The sequence below is a fragment of the Scyliorhinus canicula genome, chromosome 30 (genome assembly GCF_902713615.1).
Source record: "Scyliorhinus canicula chromosome 30, sScyCan1.1, whole genome shotgun sequence".
NCBI lineage: Eukaryota > Metazoa > Chordata > Chondrichthyes > Carcharhiniformes > Scyliorhinidae > Scyliorhinus > Scyliorhinus canicula.
In genome coordinates, this window is record NC_052175.1 from 9587397 (window position 1) to 9612284 (window position 24888).

At 44.2% G+C, this 24888-nt stretch overlaps 1 long non-coding RNA gene across 2 annotated transcripts in view; it reads left to right on the forward strand.

The window, feature by feature from the left end:
* The window catches only part of LOC119958659, a 208592-nt gene that overhangs the window by 3758 nt on the left and 179946 nt on the right, over positions 1–24888 (forward strand). Inside the window, exon 3 of one of the 2 annotated variants that reach the window (XR_005459043.1) lies at positions 10703–10867. The exons of the other annotated variant lie outside the window; for it this stretch is intronic. This is a non-coding gene — a long non-coding RNA (uncharacterized LOC119958659). Of the gene's footprint in view, positions 1–10702; positions 10868–24888 lie in introns of those variants that run through there. 2 annotated transcript variants of the gene reach the window in all.

Genomic DNA, 24888 nt, shown 5'->3' on the forward strand with positions numbered 1-24888 from the left:
ATCTGATAGTAACCTCAGTTCTGCATAAGGCCTTCTCCCAATCACATCTGGACTCACTGCTTACAATGAAAATATCAATCTCTGCCTTAAAAGGTTTCAAAGATACTCCTTCAATCCCCTTTGAAAGGAAGGAAGTTATCAAGACTCGCGATCCTCTCAGAGTAAACAAAACATCCTCATTTTCCTTTCTAACGGCGGACCCATTATTTTGAAACAGTGACCCCCCCCCCCCCCAATTATAGATTCTCCTCCAAGAGAAAAAACCTTCTCCACATGCTCCTTTTCAAGACCCTTCTGGATCTGATAAGTTTCAATAAAGTCGCCTCTTTCTCTTTACATTCTAGTGGATATGATACATATGACCATTCCAACTTTCCGTCATGGGACGCATTCCGGATATTATTCTGATACATTTCTGTGAATGACTTCCAACGCATTTACATCCTTCCATAAATAAAGTGACCAATGTGGTCCAGAGTACTCCAAATGTTGTCTAGCTCGTACAACTGAAGTGTAAACGCCCTAATTTTTTATTGACTGCTCTTCTCAGTAAAGGAAAACGTTCTGGTTAGATTTCCCAATTACTTGCTGTGCCTGCCCATTGTGATTCATGCGCTAGAACACACAGATGTATCGCACCTCAGAGATTTGCAATCTCTCATCGTCTTGATGTTGACCGCAGGTCACTGATAGGGGCAACACAGGTGGAGAAGATAGTTAAGAAGGCACACGGCATGCTTGCCTTCATTTGCCGGAGCATTGAGGATAAAAAATGGCAATTTATGTTGCAGCAGTTAAGAACATTCGTTGTGCCACACTTGGAGGATAGTATTCAATTTTGGTGGCCACACTACCAGAAGGATGTGGAGGCTTTAGAGAGGGTGCAGAAGAGGTTTACCAGGATGTTGCCTGGTATGGAGGGCATGAGCTATGAGGAGAGTTGAATGAACTCGGTTTATTCTCACTGGAACGACGGAGGTTGAGGGGCGACCTGATAGACGTCTACAAAACTATGTAGGGCATTGACAAGAGTGGATAGTCAGAGGCTTTTTGCAGTCTGGATGGTTCAATTACTAGGGGTCATAGGTATCTGGTGCGAGTGGCAAGGTTCATAGGAGATAAGCGAGACAAGTCTTTTACGCAGAGGATAGAGGGTGTTTGGATCTTGCTGCCAGAGGATGTGGTGGAAGCAGGGACGATAGTGACGTTTAAGTGGCATCTTGACTAATACATGAATAGGATGGGAATAGAGAGATACGGAGCCCAGAGGTGTAGAAGATTTTAGTTGAGACGTGCAGCATGGTCGGTATAGGCTTTGAGGGCCGAAGGGCCTATTCCTGTCCTGTACTTTACTTCGTTCTCTGTTCTTTGTTCTTTTTCCCACAGAAGCTTTCCCATGGGCAAGCGGACATATTTGCAGAAACAGACTTCTGCGGATAACTGCGCGGGTATTTGGGTTGATCTAGATTTGATGATTGTCTTGATAGCAACCCACCTTTAGCCAAGAGCGATGCTGCGGTGGCGAGGCTTGCTCCTGTGCCTGCTTTGGTTCTGAAGCAAGTGGTATACCCTTTGCCATGGCACACAGGATCACCGAGTAATAGGCAGAGGGTCTTCTTCCTCCTGCATGCTCTTACACCCGGACCCCTGTGGCAAATCCCCCTGCTTCATTCGTATAAAAATAAAGGGCTTGATGAAATTAGGAAGCCCCAAGGCACGGGCGCTAATCATCGCTGTTTCAAGTTACAAAATGCTTGAGGTCACTCTGCCCTCCTGTTTGCCAGAAAATTCTATCAGCCAATTTCGTCCGTCCATTTCAGTATTAATCTCATGTCTTTCTTTGTTCCTTTGTCCTCTTTGATCAGTTCTCCTATAGGCTTTGCCTTAGCGGGATGTCTTACGGCCAATGTTAAATGGGGTTCTGAAATTAAACCCATCCTAAAAAGGTCCCTCTGACTATGGGACAACTGTACTAACATTCCTAACCCCACAATACTGAAAAATAAAAAGGAGTGATATGCAATGAGGTCTGCTGTCCGAAGTTACTTTGCGTTTGTAAATTGTACGTGTGCTCATCCTCACGAGCATACCAACCCTGCAATGGGTAACGATATTCTCTCGGCTGGACTCTGTCAGGTGTATTAATAGCTGTGCCTCAGGGTCATTAATCTTTTGTAAGACTTCCTGCAGTTTTTCTTTTAACAGTGGTAGTGTAAGGGTTAACGTTCAACGGCCAGCATACAACACAGACACAGAGCGATGGGGCGCAGGCTCAGAAGTTGTTAAATTTTGCAGCTGGTGAGCTCGTCTTTGAGACAGTTCTATAAACATTCCATTATCAATGCAAAGTATTCCCGCTCCTAATTTGCAGAGTGTCTGTCTGCCTAATAGGGGAAGGTGTCGCGAGGAGGGGTACCTCCTTCCTGGGGGTTACATGTTTATTGTTTATTGGCCCCTTGCATGATAGCCTCTTTCCCTATATTTTCTAACCAGTGTTCATTCAAGTGATTATCATTATTGGGAACCCAGCCCCCATTTATGCCGTGTGGGACTACAATCCCATCTTTCAAAGCTGGCCAACATGCACCATAAGCATAATTTCAAGGCAGCAAACCATCTCCTGAGAGGGGGTCATAAATACCACACATGTAACTCAATTACCAATGATTGATTCAATACGTGCATGAGCTATTCTTGGAGACGTATATTTTTCTTTGTCAATTCAGAAAAGGTAAACTATTTGCTGAAATGGTTAATGTTTCCTGCAGAACCTAAGGGGGCTCAGAACTTGGAATTATGCCATTTGCATCTCTTCACTTGATCTAAAAGCTTGTTCATGTTCAATTACTTTGATTCGTAAAGGCATTTTCCTTCTTTTAAACTGATTTGAATTTCCACTGTTTCAGTGAATTAGAGAAATCGCAACACTAATCACTGAAGTTATTATCTCGGACTCACAATATCGGACGATGAAAAATACAACCGACTAAGCACTTCATGCTTTGACTAAAATAAATTGGTTAAACAAAACACACACTCTCAGCTCAAAAATATCACAGTTAACCGTTTGCCTTATCTGATGGCGATAGAAAATCTGAATTCTCTTTCCGAAAGGAACCCAACTGTTCCGCTTTTACCTTAATCTTCTATTTACTTTTACTCCTCTGTTTTGTTTCGAGAGGGGGTCATCTTCATCAGATTCCTATAGGGTCATACAGGTTTTCAAACCTCTTTCCGTTGCTTCACGATTGTTTATTTTCATTATCTTACTCATTTTGATTCCCTTATGAAATGAAATGAAAAACGAAAATCGCTTATTGTCACGAGTAGGCTTCAATGAAGTTACTGTGAAAAGCCCCTAGTCGCCACATTTCGGCGCCTGTTCGGGGAGGCTGGTACGGGAATTGAACCGTGCTGCTGGCCTGCCTTGGTCTGATTTAAAAGCCAGCGATTTAGCCCAGTGTGCCAAACCAGCCTCATCTGTCTTCTTTCAGGAGTTCACCTTATTTCTCGCTCCTGATGTCCTTATCGATGCTTTGGGACGACCTGTGAGGGGGAGTCGAGTTTATTGATCATCGCTCCTTCTGCAAAATACTTTAGATCATATGTTAACAATAGCAACGACCGCAGAAATCATTTACAAATACTAGCGGGGGCGCACACCGGTGTTTGTCCTTTCACGAACACTGAAGTCTCTTTTTTTCAATGTTAGTCTCTAAGGGACCTTTATTCTTCCCATGCAGCTATCGTTAATTTATAAATTAAGATAATTCACCCTAGCATGAGTCACCGGCCAGTAATTAAGGCTGCCGAGCAGCAGATCCCCCTTTCAGCTGGGGTCCCGTTATGGCTCTCTCCCTTTCAGCTGAGACGACGCCAATTTGTCGTGGAAATTATAATAAACACAAATTCCTGGAGGTTCGAGTTAAGGAAATGTACTTACACAAATATATTTGCGGATAGAGAACGTTCTGGCTTTTTTGCAAGTGCATCACAATCTGAGATTCGATTGAAGGAAGCATTTCTTTATAGTCTGATATAACAGCTTGAAGCAAACAGCCATGTTTATATTAAATTGACATGGAAAGTACGTGCGATGAAATAAATACATAAACGTATGTTCATGCCCTTGGCTAAAACCAACTCGAGTATACATTTTGTTATCTTTCGGAGGACAATGTGTTATCATAATAATGCCGAGTCCAAAATATTAAGCAGTACTTTGTTTATGTTACCTGACCGACTTATTTTCGTTCTGAAAGCAGTGTTAAAGTATATAGTCAAGGATTTCCCAGCATGCATCAAAGTTGGCAACTCATTAAGCTCCTATATGCAGCATCATATGCACATATGTTCACATACAGACGCGCACAATCATGCACACGCAAATGAACATTCACAAACACATGTACACTCATTATCTCTCTCACACAAACAGACTCACCATTAAACACACACTATCATTCACTCACATTCACAGATACACATTCACATTCATTCTTGCAGATGCACACTCATGAAGTCACAACTGACCCAAACACAAGAATAAACACACTCGCACTCATCGACTCACACACAAACGCACACAGTCTGAAGCACAAACTCATATAATGACACACACTGGAAAGCGGAATTTCATTATATTGCCATGCACAAGTGCACTGCACTGGGATTCAGGAGTGCATGGTACACAGATATATGAGTGTATTGCACTGGATTTAGGAATAAATGTCACTGAGACATAGCAGTGCACTGTACTTGTGTGCCGGATTGCGCTACAATAGGATGCGACATCGTACATCTGTGAGCAGGGAGTTTGCTGTACTGAGGGATTGGAGTATGCTACATTTTGACGCAGGACTGTAGTACTATGGGATGTTACAGTATGCTAGAATGGGATGCAGGACTTCACGATGCGGGGATGCAGGAGTGTGCTGTACTGCGGGGCAATGTTTCATGGCGCTGGTTTGCAAGATCGCACGGTACTAGTTTGCAGGTATATACCATGGAGGGATGCAAGAATGTGCTGTACTGGGATGCATGAATGAGCTGTATTGGGTGGCAGTGTTTCATTGTATTGGGATGCAGCACTGTTTTGCACTTAGATACAGAAATTCTCTGTACTGCGGTCCACATTTTCCAGCGCTTGTTCAACATTGCGGTGTTCAGACAACCCGAGACAATCTCTTCTAATTGCCTCAATATCTGAGCCCTGACAACATGTTTGTAAATCTCTTCTTCACTCCCTCCAGGGCATTTAGGTCCTCCCTGTAATGTGGTGATCTGAATTATAAAAAGTCTCCAGCTCTGGTCTAATAGTGTTTAGACCGTTCCAACAATACATCCTGCTTCTGTATTCATTATCTATCCCGATAAAGAAACACATTCCAGATGTTTTCTTGACCACCTTGTCGACCTGCTCTGCCACCTTTTTGGGCCAGTGGGCATGCACTTCAAGGTCGCCCACTTCCTCTACCCCTCTCAATATCTACCTGTCTTTTCAATATTCCCGAGCCTTGCTTTCCCTACCCACATTCATTATCTCACACTTTTCCGGCTTGAATACCATTCACCATTCTTTGCAAACTCAACCAAATCATTGACAACATTTTCAAGGTGACAGATATGCTCATCACTATCAACTACCTTGTGAGCACTGTAGCACGGTGCTTAGCACTTTCGCTTCACAGCTACAGGGTCCCAAGTTTGATTCACGGCTTGGGTAACTGTGTGGAGTCTGCACTTTCTCCCCGTGCCTGCGTGAGTTTCGTCCGGGTGCTCCGGTTTCTTCCCACAAGTCCATGTGCTGGTTAGGTGGATTGGCCTGGCTTAATTTCTCTCAGTGTCCAAAGACGTTTAGAGGGGTTACTGTGTTACGGGGATAGGGTAGAGGTGTGATCTTAGGCAGGGTAATCTTTCCATGGGCCGATGCAGACTCAATGGGCCGAGTGGTCTCCTTCTGCCCAGTAACGTTTGTGATGATGATGACCTGTCAACGGCCAAAATCTGTGTCAGCTGCAAATTTAACATGATTCCACCCACATTTATGCCGAAATCATTAATATTTGCAACAAACAACATGGCCTCGACACTGACGCCCATGGAGATCACTGAAATTTCTTTCTCATGTGCAATATATTCCTTGCCCTTTGCTTCCTTTCACTGAGCCAGTTTTGGATCCAACCTGCCTCTTTCCGTTGTATGCCATGATATGTTACTTTTCTAACCATTCTGCCATGAGGGACCTTGTGAAATACATTACTGAAATCCAGGTAGTCAATATCCACTGCAATACCGTCACCAATCTTCCTCTCTTACATTTTCATAAAAATCTATGGAGTTAGTAAGTCACGATCTTCTCCAAATTAAACCATACTGACCAGCCATGAGCAATCCGTGCCTTTCTAAGTGACAGTTTGACTCTCAAAATTGTTTCCAATAATCTTCTCACTACTGGAGTCAGACTGTCTGGCATATAGCATTCAGGCCTATCCCTTGCACCATCCTAAAATTTATGGTTAAACCTTTCTCGGCCTCTAACCTTCTGATACCTCACCTGTATAGAAGGAGCATTGGAAAATGAACCTTAAAGCGGCGGCCCATTTCCTTCCTGGCTTCCATGAACAGCCTGAAGACAATCCATGTGACCCTGGTAATTTCTCCGCCTTCCAGTATCAGTGCGTCCTCTATATTATGGTTACCATAATGGTTCCACCTGCCCCTTCCCCCACTTACCCAACTTCATTTCCGTCGATTAAATCTAGATGTGCACGCCTCTCATTGGGGTTATTGCGTGCTGGCGAGAAACATTATCTTCAATATAGTTGAAGTGTCTTTCGCACTATTTGTATCCGAATTGATATTTGGGTAGTTGAGGTCCCGAGACATATCCCATATTTTTTTACACTCAGAAATTTGACTATATTTGCCCATCTAACTCATTTCTTCTAATTGGTGGATTATCATAGTTATAGCAGTGAGAATTCACGGTTAGAAATTTCTGAGCTCAACGGATGTGACCTGATTTGACGTTACATTTAGTACATCATCCATCCTGTCATTGATTCTTCATCCTATAATGGTGCCCCCCTCCCTATCCTGCTTCGAAACTCAGTATCAACTCTTGCGATCATGAACGATAGTGACATTTAAGGGGCATCTTGACAAATACATGAATAAGATGGGATTAGAGGTATACGGATTTAGGAAGTGTGGAAGATTTTAGATTAGAAGGGCAGCGTTGTCGTCACAGGCGTGGAGGTCCGAAGGGCCTGTTGCTGTGCTGTACTTTTCTTTCTTCTTTGTTCTAAATGCCATGGTTTCCCCTACTCAAGCCAAGTCTCTGTTGTGGCAATTATATCATTCCGCCATGTGTCTCTTAGTGACCTAAACTCATCAGATTTATTGACTATGATCCTTGAATTTACATATATCTATCTATATATATATATATATATAGGCACTGCTACACATCTGTGCGTTGTCTGTTTTTCGGCGTCACTCACTGATTCCCAATATTTTGATCCAGGCTCTTAACTTAACTTCAGATTCCCAACTTTTCAATTAATCTAGATTAATACCTCCACCCTTCACGTCCCCCAACAACGCAAACATATATTCATCCCATTCCTTTGCAGCTGTAGATGTTTTGACTAGCACAGCTCTGATTCCATGAACCTGTTATACTGCATCAAAAAGCTGATGTCCTCCCACTTATGGCGCATATACGACCATGGGATTACTCCCTCAGTCTCTTGTTTGCATAATCATCAGCATGTTGGACAGTGAGTAATCCTGAGATTTCTGATTTTGCGATCATTAGTTCCAAGCTCCCTTTTAGTTCCCTAAAGTCTGCTTTCAGGAACTTGCAATCTCCCCTATCTGATCCATTGAGACAGACGTGGACGGCAACCTCTAGCTGATCGCACTGCTCTGGAAGAATGCGCTGAAGTTGTTCCGTGACATCCTTGGTCCTAGCACCAGGGAGGCAACATAGCATCCTGGAGTCAAGTATATGGTCAGACAGAAACACCTTATTGAACGATTGCATTTTATTGCTGTTCATATCCCCTACATTCCCTTCTCCCGTACAGCAGATTTGTCTATGGTGCCACAGACGCGTCTCCGAGCAAACTCTTCTGAGGAATTAACACTCTCTCTTGTATGCAAAACGGAACTCTGATCAATCAACGGGACATCAGGGGACTCTCCACAACATGTGCGGTTTTCTTTGACTGCCCACCTGCCGTCAATGCCCTTTCTGCCGAAGGCTTCGATGTTGCTGTGAGATGCCGTGATTGAACATGCTCTCCACATAGTTCCTGGCCTCGTGGATGTGTCACAGTGACGACAGCCACCGTCTGAGATCCAAAGCTCACAACTCAGGGTGTTGCAGCTGGTGACACTTTCTACACACGTGCTGGTCTTGACAGAACGAGGATCCAATACTTCCCACATACTGCAGGAAGGACAAACCATAACACTGAGTTGTATTGCCGTGGCTTCAATTTTCTTCTGTCACATTAACCTCATTTTACTTTGGTTAACGTATGTAGCATTATTCCACATGACCTCGAATTGATTTCGCTGTTGCTTGTGTTTCTCACTGTAAGTAGTCCATTCTTTTACAAATAACGTGTTTTTCTATTTCTCAGCTCCTTGACAACCACGGTTTTTCATCGGTTTGTTAAATATACATTTCTAATTATTGGACAATTTAGTGCTGCCAATCCACCTTCCCAGCACATCTTTCGGTTGTGTGGGCGATCCCACGCAGACATGGGGGGTGGGGGCGGCGGGGGCAGAATTTCCAAATTCCGCATGGACAGTGACCCGGGCTTCAAGTCGAAACCGGGACCTCTGTACCGTGAGGCATCAGTGCTAACCATTGCGCCGCCCTAGATGTCATTGGTAAAATGATTGTGCTGCAAATATGCAGGAGCGTGCTGTCGTTGGATTAAACAGTTGTTGCACTGGGCTGCAGTGTATGTTCTAATGTGAATAAGGAATGAACAGTTCTGAGTTGAAGGAATTCGCTGAGCTGTGATGCCGAGATTTATGCCATTGACAATCAGGAGTGTGCTTTACTGTGATGAAGGAATGCACAGTTCCAAGTTGAAGGAATGTGCTCTACTGTGATGCAGGGATTTGTGTTATTGAGATTCAAGAGTGTGTTGTACTGTGATGAAGAAATGCACAATTCTGAGTGAAGGAGTGTGCTGTACTGTAATGGAAGTGTTTATGTCATTGAAATTCAGGAGTGCGCTGTACTGGAATGCACGAATGTGCTGCTCTCGGCTGCAGTTGTGTCTGGCATGGAGATACAGCTGTCTGCTGTTATGGGATGCATGGGTGCATTGAACAGTGAGGCATAGGTGCCCCGTACTCATTCGTGGGAATGTGAGGGTGCTTCTCCATGTCTGGGGAGTGTAAAACACCAGAGTAAAGAAAAATGCAGAAAATACATTACAGTCTTTTCTGGCTCAGAAACATAGTTGTGCTTTGTCAGATTTTTCGTCTAATGGTGAACCATGTTCTCATTGCCCAGTGTATAATTTAACTCAGTCTGCTTTATTGTATAACAGGGAAAGGAACAAGTTCACTGTGTATTAGGCAGAATGTTTTGGTGCAATCAATTCACAGTCAGCGTGCAAACAGAATAACAGACTTAGATTAAAACAGAGGCTGGAGTGGGCAGGATGGTAACACAATACAGAAATTTGATATTTTTCTCGAAAGTTCCCAGTGACGGTGCGGAAGTCAATAACTTTTGAAGTCTTCATTTCCGCTTCCTGTCATTGTTTCCTTCCCGGTTGCTGTCCTGACTTTCAAAACACATTAATTTTTAAAACAATGATCAGAGAAAATGGCCAAACCTTAGGAAACAAACACCCCCTCACTGACTGGAATTTGAATTAGTAGAGAAAAGAAAATCATAATAAGTTTTCATTCCAGAGTAACCTCTCATTCAATGCTCAGAGTCAGCTTGTAAACGCCATGCATCGAAAATGTATACCTGGCAAGGCCAATATTATTGCATATCTCTAATTGCCCTAAGTTGCTGGTGAGCCACCTACTTGAAGTATTGTACTCCATGGGGCAGCACGGTAGCATTGTGGATAGAACAATTGCTTCACAGCTCCAGGGTCCCAGGTTCGATTCCGGCTTGGGTCACTGTCTGTGCGGAGTCTACACATCCTCCCCGTGTGTGCGTGGGTTTCCTCCGGGTGCTCCAGTTTCCTCCCACAGTCCAAAGATGTGCAGGTTAGGTGGACTGGCCATGATAAATTGCCCTTCGTGTCGAAAATTGCCCTTAGTGTTGGGTAGGGTTACTGGATTATGGGATAGGGTGGAGTTGTTGACCTTGGGTAGGGTGCTCTTTCCAAGAGCCGGTGCAGACTCGATGGGCCGAATGGCCTCCTTCTGCACTGTAAATTCTATGAAATGTAGGTGCACCCATGTTAGGGAGGGCTTTTCAGGATTATGCATGGTAGCAGTGAACGAATGACAACGTAATTCCATGTCGGAAAGGTAGTTGTGCACAAATAAGTAAAACTGGGATTGAATTCTTCAGACTGTGACGCAAAAATTACGTAAAAATGTTTAAAATGTTTGAGGCCTTCTGACTGAAATTTGGCAATTATTGTGAGGGGATATTTCACTCCATTCTTCAGCTCATGTCTGAATTTCTTCTGCGTAACAGCATATATGAACGTGTTGGTCCAGCAATTCAGGAGCTGAAGCAGGAGCCCTATTTCACGAACAAATGTTGGCAGGGGAACTGGAAGCCCCAAGTAATCTAGTCGTTTCAATACAGAACACACCATGAAGACGACCCACAACACTATGAAATTCCCCGAAACCACAAACAGTAAAACCATGGATTTCCTTCGCCTGTGAAATCAGTGTAATAAATCACACAAATTAAACAGGACTTCAAATGTATTATGAATTTAAACTAAATAGATTAGAATAAGAAGAGATAAATTCAAATAAAAAGAAAACAATCTGCTGGACTTCATGAATGATATGGAGATGCCGGCGTTGGACTGAGGTGAGCACAGTAAGAAGTCTGACAACACCAGGTTAAAGTCCAACATGTTTCTTTCAAACACTAGCATTCGGAACACTACTCCTTCCTCAGGTGAATGAGGAAGGAGCAGTGCTCCAAAAGCAAGTGTTTGAAACAAACATGTTGGACTTTAACCTGGTGTTGGCAGACATCTTGCTGGACTTCATCCGAATAACCACAGGAGACCAGGGACAGGTTGCAGTCGGACATTCGATTCAGGCATGGAGTGAACTCTCCCAGAAAATGCTGTGGAGGAACACCCTTTTAAAAAACTCAGCTCTAAAAAAGCTCTCAGAGGGAGAGCTTGCTAATAGGCCTGTCTCTTCTATAAAACGTTGTTTAGTCTATAAAACGCTGGTTATCGCACAGCTGGAATTTTGTCTGCAATTTTTAAATCCGCATCATCGGAGAAATATGAGTGCCGGTTCGGGAACATGGGGAGATTTACAAGGATTCTGCCTGGGCTGGTGCGTTTTAGTTATGAAGAGAAATTTGATAGGCTGTTTATTTTTCTTGTAGGAGAGGAGACTGAGGGGAACATGATTGCCATGTATAAAAGAATGAGGGGTATAGATAAAATAGACAGGAAGAAACATTTCCCATTGGTGGAGCGAGCAATGGGGAACATATTTAATGAAAATGAAAATCGCTTATTGTCACGAGTTGGCTTCAATGAAGTTACTGTGAAGAGCCCCTTGTCGCCACATTCCGGCGCCTATTCGGGGAGGCTGGTAAGGGAATTGAACCGTGCTGCTGGCCTGCCTTGGTCTGCTTTAAAAGCCAGCGATTTAGCCCAGTGTGCTAAACTAGCCCCAGGCAAGGGGCAGGAGGTTTAGAGGATGTCTGAGTAAAATAATTTTCCTCCAAAGCGTGGTGAGTGCCTGTACCTCAATGCCTGAAATGGTGTTGGAGGTAGTAACTCTCTTGACACTTAAAAAAATGTATTTAGATGTGGGTCTGAGATGCCACGGCGAAATTCGGGAAAATTGGATTATAATCTGGTTGTTTTCTTCAAATAATTGCCTGTGAGGGGGAAACACTTTTCCAAAGAATTCCTATTGTGCAGAAGCAGGTCATTCGTCCCGGCAGACCTGCACTGACCCTGAAAAATCGCAGCCCTTCTCGGACCACTGTCCCAACCTATCCCGATAACCCTACTTAATCTGCAGTCATTGGATACTGAAGGTCAATTGGTCGAAACACCGAATTTGCAGATCTTTGAATAGTGAGAGAAATCGAGAGCACATTGGGATAACACAAAACTCAGCATCATCACGCAAGGCCGGGATTGAACAGGAGGTACCCGGCACTGCAAGGCAGACATTTTAACCACTGTGCCACCGTACCGCCTGTTCGAATTGAGCTCTCAACTCCAATTCAGCTCGAGAAGGGAAAACATTCGAAGAAATGTCGTTCACCTGGCCTCCTCAACTTATTCCGGGAGAGCCTGGAGAAAACGTACGATTTTGCAACACTTTGTGTGAGTGAAGCAGTCCATTCTGCTTTCAGATCTGAAAGGCTTCTCTGTCCACCTTAACAGCTCTGAATACCGTGCAGGCGATGGAAAACGAGCAGGTTAAGCAGAAAAAGAAAACTGGTTTTCAGTTCATTAACAGTGCTCACTTTGTGTGCTCACACACGTACTGCAGTAAATGTATTTAGGGCATCGAGCACTCCTGTAGAGAATGCAAACTCGTCTCAGTCAGTCACTAAACGCCGGACTTGGACCCGTATGCCTGCCACTATGAGGCAGCAGTGCTAACCACTGTGCCACCGTTCTGGCCCGATAGTGTCATACAATTTGCAGTGCAGAAGGAGGCCATTCGGCCCATCGAGTCTGCACCGGCTCTTGGAGTGAGCACCCTACCCAAGCACACCTCCCCACACTATCCCCATAACCCAGTCACCCCACCCAGCACGAAAGGCAAATTAGTATGACCAATCCACCTAACCTGCACATCTTTCGACTGTGGGAGGAAACCGGAGCACCCGGAGGAAACCCACGCACATACGGGGAGAACGTGCAGACTCTGCAGACAGTAACCCAAGCTGGGAATCGAACCTGGGACACAGGAGCTGTGATGCAATTGTGCTAACCACTATGCCACCGTGCTGCTCTAATATTAGCAACATTTAAAAGACAATTGAGAATGTGGTGTATCCTCCGTCTCCTGCACACTGAATTAGAACAATTGAATTATCTACAACATTCTTCAGTACTATGGGAAAAAATAGTGAAACAGCAGAATTGTATCAAGAATGGCATTAAAAATAGTCAAAAGGACATATCATATGCCAGTCAGAAGCACAGGCGCACCATTCATTTTAAATAAAACAGGCCAAGAGCTTAAAAATCATGAACAATTGCTTAAAATTAGAATTGTGAGACGTGGAAACAGAAATTTCAGACAACGAATCACACGATGTTGAAATCCATAAAAAGGAAGCTGCTGGACAAATGTTCAATGTTCATTAACCTGGTAGCAATGATTTTTTTCAGCAGAATGATTACAACTTGCTGAATATGTGACCAGATGATATCAGAGGCAAATCTTCCAAACAACACCTGTCTCCGTACGGATAGCAAACTGGAAGCATTTAATGAAATACGGAGTAGTTCGACAAAATTCAGAAATTTAACTTATTATGGGCGACTCGTTGGAGTTTAGAAGGTTGAGGGGGGATCTCATTGTAATATCCAGGATAGTGAGAGACCTTGAAATAGTGGACATGGAGAGAATGTTTCCACTTGTAGAAAAAACAAGAACCCGAAGGTAAAGTCTCAGACTGAAGGCACGATCCTTTAAAACAGAGGTGAGAAGGAATTTCTTCAGCCAGAGGCTGGTGAATCTGTGGAACACTGCCTCGGATGATTGCGTACACCAAATCAGTGAGCGGCTTTAAGACAGAGAGAGATAGGTTGCTGATTAACATTGGGACCAGGGTTTCCGGGGTGAAGGCAGGATTATGTGGTTGAGAAACGTCTCAATCACCAATGAATGGCCGTGCCGGAGCTATTGGATGATTGTGCTAATTCTGCTCCTGTGTCGTATGGTCTTCTGGTCTTATGGACATCAAGGTGTATTAACCATTGTGTTCACATGAGTGAATGGGAGTTCACGCCAGTGCAACATAGCCCATCGTCAAATGTACACTTTGAGAAAGAACAGAGAAACGAGGGAAGAAGAAAATTATATATGAAAAAGAGGAAGAGAGTGAGAGAGTAAGAGAGGGAGAGGGAGAGAGAGAGGGAGACAGGGGGAGAGAGAGTGAGTAAGAAAGAAAGAATGAAATAAAGAAAGATAGAAAGAAAGTAAGAAAGAAAGAAAGATAGATTGATAGATAGATATAAAGAAAGAAAAAATAAACCAAGAAAGGAAGACACATAAAAATAAATATACAAGGAAAGAAATAGAGAAAGAAAATGAAAAAAATAGACATAGATAGAAATAATTAAAGAGAGAAAGACAGAGTGAAAGAAATAAGAAAGAAATGAATAAAAATTAAAAGGGAAAGAAAGAAGGAAGAGAAAATAGCAGAAACGTGAAAGCGAAAAGTTGCAGAAGTATAAACAAAAAATATGCAAAAGAAAAGAGCGAAAGATAGAATGAGAGTAAAGGAAGAAAGAAATGGATGTACTCAGAGAAATAAATATGAGTCGCAAAGTCCAATCATTCTAAATAACTTTACGACCATGGAGGTATATTTCGCATAGATATACTGCGTAATGTTAAAACGTTTTCACTGTTGTAATTCAGGGAATGCAAGAAAATAAATTGGATCTGTTACAGCTTTAAGAGACATAAGTACAAAACCGAGGTAATGACTTACGTGGGACGCCGGTCGCGGCCAAGATGGGGAAGTAAATCTTTTCTATGTCATTAAGTGCCCAAAGGACCTTGAGCTTCATCAGAAAACTGAGAGCCATGTTGTCCTCAGTTAAGTGTGACGAATTAGGTGTTGCTGTTGATAGTGGAAGAAATTATCCGCTCACGTTTGGAAAGAATCCCTTTCTTTATGAGGAGGGAGAGAAAGAAAAGTCAAGACCCGTGGTCCCATGATGCCTGGAGTTGATTACAGTCACTGAACAAACAATTTCTAAATTTCATATCAGATTTCCAGCTTCTGAAAAAGTGGCCTCTCTTGACTGACACAATCGAGTCGTGAATTAAACACTGTTGGTTAAACAAAATTACATTACAAGTGAATTAAAATTAACCTCCGCATTTGCTACAGACTGGTGTTTTAATAAAATTACTTGCTTTACAGTAATATCTATTTATTTAGTTCTCTGCAGGCAATTAGTTAGAAGGGAAGAAGGAAAGTACATAGGGAACCGAGTAAAGAGGGAAGAAATGAAAGAAAGCAGTGGCACGGGACGGGAAGAAGGAAGGGGAAAAGGAAGAAGAAAGAAAGAACAAAGAACAATACAGCACAGGAACATGCCATTCGGCCCTCCAAGCCTGTACTGGTCATGATACTAACATTGGCCAAAACCCTCCGCACTTCCTTGTCCCGTATCCCTTTTTTACCCATTCCATCCATGTATTTGTCGAGAAACTTTTTTAAACTCCGTGAATGTATGTGCTTCCACAACGTGGCAACGTGATCCAGGTACTCACCACCCTCTGTGTAAAAACAAACTGCCTCGCATGTCTCCTTAAACCTATGCCCCCTGGTGACTGACTCCTCCACCGTGGGAAAGAGTGCCTGCCCAACCACTCCATGCCCCTCATAATCTTGTGGATGTCGGTCAGGTCACACCCCCTCCAAACCTCCTCCGTTTTAATCAAAATAGTCTGAGTCTATGCAGCCTCTCCGCGTAGCTATTACTGACAGGCCAGCCAACATCCTGGAAAACCTCCTCTGTAAACACTCCAAAGCCTCCACATCCTTCTGGCCGTGTGACGGCCAGAATTGTGGGCAATATTCCAAGGGAGGGATGGAAGGGAGGAAGAATTCGTGTACTGTGGGAAGGCGATTAAAGGTAGAAAGGAGGTGTGGAGGATGGAGGGAAATCAGGAATGAACGGGGGAAAGAAGGAAGGAGATGAAGGTGTGAGAAAGATGGAAAAACGAATGGGAGATAGGTAGGACGGAATGAAGGAAGACGAAAGGAAAGAAAAGAAGGATGAAAGAAACATGGATGTGAGAAAGAAAGGAAGAAGGAAAGAAAGAAGGAAAGAAAGAAAGAAAGAAAGAAAAGAAGGAAGTAAGAAAGAAAGAGAAAAATTAATAAATAACAGCGAGTAGGAATGCAGATAGGAGGCAAAGGTAGAATCAAATACGGGAGAGACGAGGGAGGGGAGAAAAGTGAAGAGTGCAGCAGAAATAAAATTTAGTGGAAGGATGAAAGGAACGAATAAAGAAAGCAGTGATGGAGGACTGGGAAAGGCAAGAAGGATGGAAGTAAGGTAGGAGCGAAGGGAGGGTGGGACGGAGGGAGAGAGGCAGGAAGGAAGGAAGGACGGAAGGACGGAAGGAAGGAACGAAGGATGGAAGGAAGAAGACATAGAACATCTAGTGCAGAAGGAGGCCTTTTGGCCCATCTAGTCTGCTCAGACCACATTAAGCCCTCGCTACCATCCTATCGCCATAACCCAATAATCCCGCCTAACTTTTTTGGACAATAAGGGTAATTATTGGCGCCAACGTACGAGAAGGTGCTCAGCCCTGAACCATTCGTGAGCATCTGAAAATCGCGTATTGGCACAAGTAGGCTTCAAATGAAGTGATTGTGAAAAGCCAAATCTGTTTGCGAGTCTACTTGCTTCTTCAATCCAGAACAGGACACCATATTCCAGTTGAGATTGAAGCACATTATCAACGTTTTATCATTGTTTCCTTGATTTTATTCTCCCTGCAGCTATTACCAAAAATATGACATCAGATAGTTAATTTGACATTAAAATAGATTAGTCAAAAAAGATGAAGATTTCTGTGCACATCCCACAAGATGACACAGCCTGTGTATGTCCTTCAGTGAGGAAAATTCTGACTGAATTGAACAGGACCTTCCTGAGCTTTGGCTGGAGAAGCTTTACCATTGAAGCTCGACCAACTGTTTCTGAAATTGAGCTGTTTGATATTAGTATTGGGTGCAAAATATGTTACTTTATTCCAGTGGTAAAATAAGGACAAAGTACTGTCTTTGCTGATCTCAATTGGATTGGTAATGAATATATAATCAATGCTATTGGCTTCTGGGCTTAGGAAGAGAAGATCAGCATGGGCTCCTGCTGCTGATCGATACTTCATGTCTTTTGCTGGAAAGTGTGTATAGATGTCAGTTATGGAGATAGTTGAGCTGAACTGTACCACATTTGTGTTAGAAATTGCCTATCCTGGAGCGACATGGTGGTTCAGTGGTTAGCACAGCTGACCCACATGCCGAGGACCTGGATTTGTCCTTGGTCCAGGGTCGCTGTCCTTGTGGAGTTTGCACAGTCTGCATGGGTCTCACGACTCTCCTCCCCCCCACTTTCAGAAGTGGAATGATATTTTGACATAGTTTTGATAATGTCATAACCATAAAAGAAACTAAAAGGGACATATAGGAGAAGGGCATCTTCAGGAAAGGGGAGTGATGATATTAAAGGTCTTTTCCCTTGTGGAACCCCTCTTGGTTTTGGTGCCTGGTTTTAAAAGTACCTGTATAGTATATTAAACGTTTGTTATAGTTACCATTTGGTTTATATGTGGTTATTAGGTTCCTACTGGTAGTTTTTTAACCACTTTCTATAGTTCTGCTTTGCATGATACCCTATCAGTTCCAATTTTTTTAATATTGAGCTGTTCATTCCTTTGTATTAGGCACATATTAGATTCACAGGAAGTGTGCATTGTAGACAAAATGTATTACTGGTAGATCACTATCATTACGATCCCAGTCCACATCCCAACTGTAGCTAGGATACTGGACTGACACCCCCAATGTTTACGTTTATCTTGTAAGATTGTGTAGTAGAGGAAAGGATGGCGAAGATGATTCTGGAAAAGAGCGAAAGTAACAGGGTAGTTGTTTTGGGAGACTTTAACTTTCCAATGACTGGAAAAGGTATACTTCGAGTACATTAGATGGGTCGTTCTCTGTACAATGTGTGCAGGAGGGTTTCCTGACACAATATGTTGACAGGCCAACAAGAGGCGAGGCCATATTGGATTTAGTTTTGGGTAATGAACCCGGCCAGGTGTTAGATCTGGAGGTAGGTGAGCACTTTGGAGACAGTGACCACAATTCGGTGACCTTTACGTTAGTGATGGAAAGGGATAAGTATACCCCGCAGGGCAAGATGTATAGCTGGTGGAAGGGCAATTATGATGCCATTAGACATGACTTAGAATGTGTAGGTTGGAGAAGTAGGCTGCAAGGGTTGGGCACACTGGATACGTGGAGCTTGTTCAAGGAACGGTTTCCTCCCACAGTCCAATGATGTGCGGGTTAGGTGGATTGGCCATGCTAAATTGCCCGTAGTGTCCTAATATAAGTAAGGTTAAGGGGGGGTTGTTGGGTTACGGGTATAATTTGGATACGTGGGTTTCAGTAGGGTGATCATGGCTCGGCACAACATTGAGGGCCGAAGGGCCTGTTCTGTGCTGTACTGTTCTATGTTCTATGTTCTAACAACTATTGCGCGTTCTTGATAAGTACGTCCCAGTCAGACAGGGAGGAAGGGGTAGAGCGAGGGGAACCGTGGTTTACCAAAGAAGTGGAATCTCTTGTTAAGAGGAAGAAGGAGGCCTATGTGAAGATGAGGCGTGAAGTTTCAGTTGGGGCGCTTCATAGTTACAAGGAAGCGTGGAATGATCTAAAGAGAGAGCTAAGACGAGCAAGGAGGGGGACATGAGAAGTCTTTGGCAGGTAGGATCAAGGAAAACCCAAAAACTTTCTATAGGTATGTCAGGAATAAAAGAATGACTAGGGTATGAGTAGGGCCAGTCAAGGACAGTGGTGGGAAGTTTTGTGTGGAGGCTGAGGAGATAAGCGAGATACTAAATGAATACTTTTCGTCAGTATTCACTCAGGAAAAAGATAATGTTGTGGAGGAGAATGCTGAGACCCAGGCTCTCAGAATATAATTAGATTAGAATGAGGTGCGGAGGGAAGAAGTGTTGGCAATTCTGGACAAGGTGAAAATAGATAAGTCCCCGGGGCCTGATGGGATTTATCCTATGATTCTCTGGGAAGCCAGGGAAGAGATTGCTGAGCCTTTGGCTTTGATTTTTATGTCATCATTGGCTACAGGAATAGTGCCAGAGGACTGGAGGATAGCAAATGTGGTCCCTTTGTTCAAGAAGGGGAGTAGAGATAACCCTGGAACTATAGGCCGGTGAGCCTCACGTCTGTTGTGGGTAACGTCTTGGAGAGGATTATAAGAGATACGATTTATAATCATCTAGATAGGAATAATATGATTAGGGATAGTCAGCATGGTTTTCTGAAGGGTAGGTGATGCCTCACAAACCTTATCGAGTTCTTTGAGAAGGTGACTGAACAGGTAGACGAGGGTAGAGCAGTTGATGTGGTGTATATGGATTTCAGTAAAGCGTTTGATAAGGTTCCCCACGGTCGGCTATTGCAGAAAATACGGATGCTGGGGATTGAGGGTGATTTAGAGATGTGGATCAGAAATTGGCTAGTTGAAAGAAGACAGAGGGTGGTGGTTGATGGCAAATGTTCAGAATGGAGTTCATTTACGAGTGGCGTACCACAATGATCTGTTCTGGGGCCGCTGCTGTTTGTCATTTTTATAAATGACCTAGAGGAGGGCACAGAAGGTTGGGTGAGTAAATTTGCAGACGACACTAAAGTCGGTGGAGTTGTAGACAGTGTGGAAGGATGTTGCAGGTTAGAGAGGGACATAGATAAGCTGCAGAGCTGGGCTGAGAGGTGGCAAATGGCGTTTAATGTAGCGAATTGTGAGCTGATTCACTTTGGAAAGAATAACAGGAATGCAGAATATTTGGCTAATAGTAAAATTCTTGGTAGTGTGGATGAGCAGAGGGATCTCGGTGTCCATGTACATAGATTCCTGACAGTTGCCACCCAGGTTGATAGGGTTGTGAAGAAGGCCTATGGTGTGTTGGCCTTAATTGGTAGAGAGATTGAGTTCCGGAGCTATGAGGTCATGTTGCAGCTGTACAAAACTCTGGTACTGCCGCATTTGGAGTATTGCATACAGTTCTGGTCGCCTCATTATAGGAAGGACGTGGAAGCTTTGTAACGGGTGCAGAGGAGATTTACCAGGATGTTGCCTGGTATGCAGGGAAACTCTTATGAGGAAAGGCTGATGGACTTGAGGTTGTTTTCGTTAGAGAGAAAGAGGTTAAGAGGTGACTTTATAGAGGCATACAAAATGATCAGAGGGTTAGATAGGGTGGACAGTGAGAGCCTTCTCCCGCGGATGGAGGTGGCTAGCACGACGGGACATAGCCTTAAATTGAGGAGTAATAGATGTAGGACAGATGTCAGAAGTAGGTTTTTTACGCAGAGTCGTGAGGCCGTGGAATGCCCTACCTGCATCAGTAGTGAACTCGCCAACATTGAGGGCATTTAAAAGTTTATTGGATAAGCATATGGATTATAATGGCATAGTGTAGGTTAGATGGCCTTTAGATTTTGACTTCCCATGTCGGTGCAACATCGTGGGCCGAAGGGCCTGCACTGCGCTGTATCGTTCTATGTTCTATGACAACCAGAATTCAGAATGTTATAGAATTCCATTGAATATTGTGGAAATAATTTTGCAGGCCTGATGCAGCTGCTCTCCAAGAGATTTGAAATAAAGGATAAACTGTGATTGGATTGCTGTCAGATCTACCGGGGCAGCACGGTGGCATAGTGGTTAGCATAAATGCTTCACAGCTCCAGGGTCCCAGGTTCGATTCCCGGCTGGGTCACTGTCTGTTCGGAGTCTGCACGTCCTCCCCGTGTGTGCGTGGGTTTTCTTCGGGTGCTCCGGTTTCCTCCCACAGTCCAAAGATGTGTGGGTTAGGTGGATTGGCCGTGTTAAATTGCCCGTAGTGACCTAAAAAGTAAGGTTAAGGGGGGGGTTGTTGGGTATAGGGTGGATACGTGGGTTTGAGTGGGGTGATCATTGCTCGGCACAACATCGAGGGCCGAACTGTACTGTTCTATTTGCTTAAGTATTGCATTTGTGTTGATAGTGCACATTGTAAGGCGTGTGAGACGCTGAAGAAGCCGATGCGCCATTTGGTAACATTGCAGGGGATTTGTAAAATGTATTTAAATACCAGAAGATCAGGTAACCACTGACAGAGGGGCATATCGATAAGAACACGGGGATTCCTGCACTGACTGCCTGCCCTTTCTGGTGGTTACCCATTTCTCTGCCTGCACATTGGGTGTGACCACATTTATATAACTGCTATCTATGACGCTTTCCGCCACCTGCATGCCCCAAAGTGCACACAACTGCTGCTCCAACCGAACCGTGCGGTCTGTGAGGAGCTCCAGTTGGGTGCACTTTCTGCAGATGAAGCCATCCGGGACTCTGGAAGCCTCCCGGACCTGCCACATCTCACAGTCAGAACACTGCACCCCTATAATTGACATTGCGTCAATGTTTTAGTAAATTAAATGTAAAAGATTTAAAAAGTTACTCTTAACTATATGTTTACCAGCACTAGATTTCTACTATAAATGTGAAAGCTAAATACAGTACTCTGTGATCTCTGGCTTAGTTATAATTAAGTAATTATGTTTAATTAGTTTAACAATGCTTATTTTTTAAAAATTAGTATAGCTTTCCAACCAGCCAATCAGGACATGGCTTTACTGTGAGGTCACTTCAGCCCACACCCACACTCACAATTGAAAAGGTAATAAAAATAAATAAAAATCACTTACATTTCCAAGTTCTCTGATGCTCTCTGGTTCTCTCCCTGTACATTCGTAAAGACTAGCGGCCAAATGTTGACTGACGTTCATTACATTAAAATTTCTAATCTAATGTGTCAAACTATGATCCATAAATCAGAGCAGCAACATGGTTTATGTGCCTACGTAGGATCCAGCAGAGGGCAGCAGAGCTACTGATCAGCTGTTCTGGGGAAATTTGCATACGTGCAGTGCGGTCAGCATAATTTGAAGGTGTACCTGCGAAGGAGACCCAAGGAGTTTGAGTGAAAGCGAGCATCCAGCAGAGGGCAGCAGAGCTACTGATCAGCTGTTCTGGGGAAATTTGCATACGTGCAGTGCGGTCAGCCTAATTTGAAGGTGGTTTGTGGAGTGGCTGTTGTCAAGTGACAGTTAAACCCGAAACACTTCCTCATTGTTTCCCACCCTACCTCCTCCTCTAACCACCCCCCCCCCCCCCCACGGTCGTTGGGAAGCGGGAGCAGGGGCCTGTCGTGAAGGTGAGTGAGTGCCTTTAAATTTGCTTACCTTTCAGCGGGAGCAGGGTTTGAGGGAATATCAGGTAAGCTCTTCCTTTCTTTTTCTTTTACTAGTTTTTTTTAAATCTAGAGGTGATGTCAGGGAAAGCAGTACAATGCTCCTCCTGAAGAATGTTTGAGGTGAGGGACACCGTCAGTGTCCCTGCTGATTTCATCTGTGGGAAGTGCACCCAAATCCAGCTCCTCAAAAACCGTGTTAGGGACCTGGAGCTTGAGCTGGATGAACTTCGGATCATTCGGGAGGCAGAGGGGGGTCATAGATAGGATCTTCAGGGAAGTAGTTACACGAAAGACTGGAGATAAATGGGTAACTGTAAGAGGGACTGGGAAGAAGCAGTCAGTGCAGGGACCCTCTGCGGTCGTTCCCCTGAGTAACAAGTATACCGTTTTGGATACTTGTGGGGGGGGGACGACTTACCAGGGGTAAGCCATGGGGTACGACCCTCTGGCACGGAGTATGTCCCTGTTGCTCAGAAAGGAAGGGGGGAAAGGAGTAGAACATTAGTAATTGGGGACTCAATAGTCAGGGGCACAGATAGGAGATTTTGTGGGAGCGAGAGAGACTCACGTTTTGTATGTTGCCTCCCAGGTGGAAGGGTACGTGATGTCTCGGATCGAGTTTTCCGGGACCTTAAGGGGGAGGGGGAGCAGCCCCAAGTCGTAGTCCACATTGGTACTAACGACATAGGTAGGAAAGGGGACAAGGATGTCAGGCAGGCCTTTAGGGAGCTAGGATGGAAGCTCAGAGCGAGAACAAACAGAGTTGTTATCTCTGGGTTGTTGCCCGTGCCACGTGATAGTGAGATGAGGAATAGGGAGAGAGAGCAATTAAATACGTGGCTACAGGGATGGTGCAGGCGGGAGGGATTCCGATTTCTGGATAACTGGGGCTATTTCTGGGGAAGGTGGGACCTCTATAGACAGGATGGTCTACATCTGAACCTGAGGGGCACCAATATCCTGGGGGGGGGGGAGATTTGTTTGTGCTCTTTGGGGGTGTTTAAACTAATTCAGCAGGGGCATGGGAACCTGGATTGAAGTTTTGGGGTACGGGAGATTGAGAGTACAGAGGTCAGGAGCACAGATTTGACTTCGCAGGAGGGCGCCAGTGTTCAGGTAGGTGGTTTGAAGTGTGTCTACTTCAATGCCAGGAGTATACGAAATAAGGTAGGGGAACTGGCAGCATGATTTGGTACCTGGGACTTCGATGTTGTGGCCATTTCAGAGACATGGATAGAGCAGGGACAGGAATGGTTGTTGCAGGTTCCGGGGTTTAGGTGTTTTAGTAAGCTCAGAGAATGGGGCAAAAGAGGGGAAGGTGTGGCGCTGCTAGTCAAGGACAGTATTACGGTGGCGGAAAGGATGCTAGATGGGTACTCTTCTTCCGAGGTAGTATGGGCTGATGTTAGAAACAGGAAAGGAGAGGTCACCCTATTGGGAGTTTTCTATAGGCCACCTAATAGTTCTAGGGATGTAGAGGAAAGGATGGCGAAGATGATTCTGGAAAAGAGCGAAAGTAACACGGTAGTTGTTATGGGAGACATTAACTTTCCAAATATTGACTGGAAAAAATATAGTTCGAGTACATTAGATGGGTCGTTCTTTGTACAATGTGTGCAGGAGGGTTTCCTGACACAATATGTTGACAGGCCTACAAGAGGCGAGGCCACATTTTGGGAAATGAACCAGGCCAGGTGTTAGATATGGAGGTAGGTGAGCACTTTGGAAACAGTGATCACAATTTGGTGACCTTTACGTTAGTGATGGAAAGGGATCAGTATATCCCGCAGGGCAAGAGTTATAGCTGGGGGAAGGGCAATTATGATGCCATTAGACATGACTTAGGATGTGTAGGTTGGAGAAGTAGGCAGCAAGGGTTGGGCACACTGGATATGTGGAGCTTGTTCAAGGAACAGCTGTTGCATGTTCTTGATAAGTACGTACCAGTCAGGCAGGGAGGAAGGGGTCGAGCGAGGGAACCGTGGTTTACCAAAGAAGTGGAATCTCTTGTTAAGAGGAAGAAGGAGGCCTATGTGAAGATGAGGCGTGAAGTTTCAGTTGGGGCGCTTCATAGTTACAAGGAAGCGTGGAATGATCTAAAGAGAGAGCTAAGACGAGCAAGGAGGGGACATGAGAAGTCTTTTGCTGGTAGGATCAAGGAAAACCCAAAAGCTTTCTATAGGTATTTCAGGAATAAAAGAATGACGAGGGTAAGAGTAGGGCCAGTCAAGGACAGTGGTGGGAAGTTGTGTGTGGAGGCTGAGGAGATAAGCGAGATACTAAATGAATACTTTTCGTCAGTATTCACTCAGGAAAAAGATAATGTTGTGGAGGAGAATGCTGAGACCCAGGCTATTAGAATAAATGGCATTGAGGTGCGTAGGGACGAAGTGTTGGCAA